This window comes from Ochotona princeps, chromosome 6 (genome assembly GCF_030435755.1).
Source record: "Ochotona princeps isolate mOchPri1 chromosome 6, mOchPri1.hap1, whole genome shotgun sequence".
Taxonomy (NCBI): Eukaryota; Metazoa; Chordata; class Mammalia; order Lagomorpha; family Ochotonidae; genus Ochotona; species Ochotona princeps.
Genome location: NC_080837.1, coordinates 86,388,308 through 86,392,621, shown reverse-complemented (window position 1 = coordinate 86,392,621; position 4,314 = coordinate 86,388,308).

Here is a 4,314-nt window from a genome sequence, read left to right as displayed (position 1 = left end):
ACCCGGGCTTTCCAAGACTGCATCCTTGTTGGAAGGACAAGTGGGGAGCCACACGCTGTGGGTGCCTCAAGCCACTGGGGTGTGGACTAGGAGTGGCCAAGACCCAGCATGGCAAGAGCCTCCCCCCTCCGTTGGAAGCGCTGCTGGCTCAGCGAGGAAGAGGAGGGGGAGGCTGGGTGGGTGGCAGAGCACAGACCCTGGCCCGGGGCCCAGCAGGGCTGGGGACCCTGTCGTGCAAACTTAGCAATGTCACTGGCCAGGGGCTGGATCATGGTGCCAGACTGTCACACGGTGGAAGGGTGGGAGACTCGACTTCAGAATCAAGTGGATTGGCCAACACCAGAATCCAGAACGTTCCATCTTGAGTCCCAAGGAGAGCCCAGACATTGACCTGGGATTTCACCAGCCTCCAGCCCTCGCTGAAGGGTGCCGGCACAAGGCTCCCGGGGATCTTGCTGCCCCATTTCCTAGCTGTCACCAGCCGGCAGCTATCTGCGCACTCCCCAGCCACACAGGGTCACCCTGGGCTCAGCAGGTCCTGTGCTGCCAGAACCCGACCTGGCGGGAGCGTTGGACACCCTGGACACCAGGGCAGGAAGCCACTCCAAGAGCAGGCCCTCTGTCCAGCAACACCCTCTCTGTGGGTCTCCCACTTGCTGCCCCCACTCCTCCTGTTTCAGGATGTTCCTCGTTCGGCTGCTTCTCCCTGTCCTTGCTTATGTATTTATGAGTTATTTATTGCACCTCTGCCCTGGTAGAAGCAGGAGGCACCGCGGCTCTGACCCTCACCTCCCAGACAGCACCCTCTGCTCCCCACCACAGCAGCCCCACATCCCAGCTCCAGGCCTGCAGGCACCCTGCATGTGGGCACTTGCCCTGCCTGCCCTGGTGGCAGAGCCAGAAACAGGCCTTCTGAGGCCGGCAGCCCCTCCCCGACCTGTTCCTGTGAGGACACCCCGTGATGTCTCTAGGCCTGAGCCTGAGACACCATCGTCATGAAGTCCTGCCGGCTCTCTTCCACGCCCTCATCCTCCCGCTCCCAGCGCCATGCACACCTCTGCTGGTGGCCAAGGCACCGCCTGGCTCCTCCATGCATGTGCACACTGCCCAGCCCAACACGGCCATGGCACCTCCAGCCACTCACCAATCCCTGCCCATCCCCAGCCCACCATCCTGGCATCACAGACCACAGGTAACATCTTTTCCCTCCACACTGTGCACTGCCAGCCAAGAGGCCTGCAACCTCCAGTGCCCTCGGCCACCCGCTTCTCAAGGCCTAGCACAAAGTCCCCTCTGCCCATGCTGTGGCACTCACCACACTGCCTCGTGTGAGACGTCTGTGCACTAGTCCTGTGACTGTCCTTGTTTGTGAGCTCGCCCCGGGCAGGGCTGGTCTCGCCCCGTGTCCATCCCAGCCCCGGGCAGGGGCGAGCACACAGCTCCCACTCAGTAAATGTGTTGGATTAAACCCGGCCTCCTGCGGTGCTTCTGTAAGCCCCAAGTGGCTCCCCACGCACAGGGTCCTGGGCTCCGAGTCCTGCGGCTTGGGTCAAAGCAGAGGTCATTGCTGCTGCTGGCCTTGCAGGTGTCAGGGCCCTGGGTGCATCTGGTCACCTTCAAGAGCCAGCAGAGAGGGGGCGTCATGATGGCGGGAATCGAGGCACGCTCCCCAGTGCCCAGGCAGCACGCCCTCCTCTATCAGTGCTGCCAAGGTCCTCACTGCCCAGCCCTGTCCCCCATCTGTCATCAGTGCTGCCAGGTGCCCCTCTCCCTTCTTCACCCACTCACTCCTGAGCACCCCCATCTACCACGAACAGGCAGGGCCTGGGAGCCGAGTGCTGGCTCTTGCTGGGTGGTGGGCGAGGAGGGACAGGGCTTCATGCCACCCTTTAGGGAAGCAAAACCCACTGGCTGGTGTCCAGGTGACGGCCAGGAGCAGTGTCCATGCAGCATGAGTCTGGCTGCTTTTAGGTTCTTTGATGGTGCCATCGCCTTCCCAGGCCCAGCAGCTCAGGTGCCAGGTACTCAGAGCCCTAGGCCCCGCTCACAGAGCCCATCCCTGGGGCCTGCAGTGAAAGTCCCACAGGAGAAAACATAAGGGCCCTGCAGCCTCCTTCCTCTTCCTCAGGCCTCCCTCCTTCCCGTAAAGCCAGACATGAGAATGGGGGCCCATAAGGAGTTCCACATATGGGGTAAAAGACCCCCTGGGCACCCTTCACGGTGGTGCCCAGTGCCCGCTTCCCAGCCTGAGACAGGCGGTGCGGCCACGGCTGGGAGGGACGATGCACTGTGCCATGACCACCATGGAACAGACAGGGTGTGAGTTCCAGGGCAGGCACCACAGACTCAGGGGCCCAGGGGATACCAGGGCCCAGGTTCTGTGCCAACACAGGGAAAGCTGCGGGGGTGGGAGGAAGGTGCTGTGGGCACTGAGTTTACAGCTGGTCCAACCTTAGAGCTCTGCCCTGCCCTGCTCAACATACCCTAGCAAGTCCTCACCCGTGGGAAAAAACGCCAAGCCTCCATTACGACTCGCTCGATCCTCAGCCCTCCTCCCCTCACAGTACTCCAACCACATGCCTGCTCGCTTCTTTCTAGAACTTTCCAGAATTCTTTCATTCCCAGGACTTCGCACTTCCTGTCCTGTAAAGCTACTTCCCCCTCTCCTCACATGGAACTGCTGCCTCATCTTTCAACATCAAGTCCAGTGTCCAGCACCAAGGGATCCCTTCCTGCTCTCAGTCCACTAACCCCTCTCTGCAAGGTGATCCAGTCAACCCTCACCATCTCCCAACTCCGCAAGTGACAAGGGACACATAACAGGACCAGCAGTGCACGCCTGCAGCAACAGCAAACTGTTTTCTCCAACAGCCACGGGTCTGGGTTAATATCCAGCTTACAGAAGGCACACAGCAAGGGAGCAACACAAAAAACAACAAAATACCTTTGTAACAATGGATGAAAATATCAGCTGGCACTTTGGGTCACTGCAAAGTAAAACAATGCTCTTGTGGGAGTGAAGCAACAGAGGAGATGTTTTTCTCTGCCTCTCCCTTTCCCTCTGTCCATAACTGCCTTTCCAAGGATGGGAGGAAGAGAGGAAGAGCGAGAGATTGCTCCCAGGAAACTCTGGATAGGAAGAGAGGGGTCTTCCAGTCTCACACCAGAGCTGGCCCCCAGCACTTGCCCATGAAGAGGAGAGGGCATCAAAGACCCGGAGGCAGAGAGGAATCGCCAAGCAGACAGCACAGGTGCTGCTGGCCCACCTCTCAACGCAACTGTGTAGAACCAACACATAAGGGAAAACACAAACAGCGATACGTCCCCAAGGCTTCTCAGCTTGGCTGCCCTGTCGGGCTCAGCAAGTTTCCTTTGTTACCCAACGTGTTCCAGAACAGCACCAAAGGGCCGAACACCAGCAGCACACAGGACACAGCTCCAGGTGTCCACTGAACATCAGAGGGACACAGCCATGGCCTCAGTATACCTGGTGCCCAATGACCATCACAGAGGGACACGACCACAGGCATGGTACACCTGGTGGACATAGTCACGGCCTCGGTATACCTGCTGCCCACTGAATGTCACAGAGGGACAGGGCCATAGCCTCAGTACACCTGCTGACCACTGAACATCACAGAGGGACACTGCCATGACCTCAGTGTACCTGCTGCCCACTGAACGTCACAGAGGGACACAGCCGTGGCCTCGGTACACCTGCTGCCGACTGAACGTCACAGAGGGGCATGGCCATGGCCTTGGTACACCTGCTGCCCACTGAATGTCACAGAGGGACAGGGCCATAGCCTCAGTACACCTGCTGCCCACTGAACATCACAGAGGGGCATGACCACAGCCTCGATTTACCTGCTGCTCACTGAACATCATAGAGGGATACAGCCACAGCCTTGGTACAACTGGTGGACATAGTCACGGCGTAGGTACACCTGCTGCCCACTTGGACATCACAGAGGGACACTGCCATGACCTCAGTATACCTGCTGCCCACTGAACATCACAAAAGGGACACAGTCTCATGGTTGATGTCCTGGTGGTCATCAGCCATTCCTACTTCCAATGCCGTGGTGCAGACCACCCAGCATGCCATTTAGCAGCAGGTTGGAAGGAAGCCATGGGGCCCATCCCATCTGTCCACCACTGTGTACCCTGCTGCTGTGGTGGCCCCAGCCTGGGTGCCCCAGGGATCCCTGTTGGCTCCCTGGGCTGCAGGCAAGCCTGTGTTGCTGTCTTTGGGCTGCTCCCCCTCCCCACAGCTGCACCTGAATCCTGGGACTGCCAGAGGTGGCTGGGCAG